Raw genomic sequence first — 272 nt, 5'->3', positions numbered from 1 at the left:
AAAAAAAAAAAAAGAGTAAACATGTCTTCCAAGTCTCCACGGTGTGTAGGGAACATGGCCTCGAACTGATACGTTGGGAAGCCCCGCAGCCGCGGCTTGTGACTATGAAGTGTAAATCTGGGTTTTCTCATTTGTTTTCCGTTCCGTTTTCGTTCTGAAGATCAGTTCGTGATCTCCCTGACAGATTTCAGCCAAGAGTTTGTAACTGTACGATATTTACTGTAAGATGTAGAACATTCGATAACTATTAAAATGTTTCCAAAGAAAAAAAA

The 272-nt window shown here is 39.7% G+C and overlaps 1 protein-coding gene across 2 annotated transcripts in view; it reads left to right on the top strand.

Moving 5' to 3' along the window:
* The window catches only part of FCHSD2 (FCH and double SH3 domains 2), a 569,931-nt gene that overhangs the window by 112,638 nt on the left and 457,021 nt on the right, over window positions 1–272 (top strand). The gene's annotated exons all lie outside the window — the stretch shown is intronic.

This window comes from Meleagris gallopavo, chromosome 1, assembly GCF_000146605.3.
Source record: "Meleagris gallopavo isolate NT-WF06-2002-E0010 breed Aviagen turkey brand Nicholas breeding stock chromosome 1, Turkey_5.1, whole genome shotgun sequence".
NCBI classification, from domain to species: domain Eukaryota; kingdom Metazoa; phylum Chordata; class Aves; order Galliformes; family Phasianidae; genus Meleagris; species Meleagris gallopavo.
This window is presented reverse-complemented; position numbering and strand designations above follow the sequence as displayed.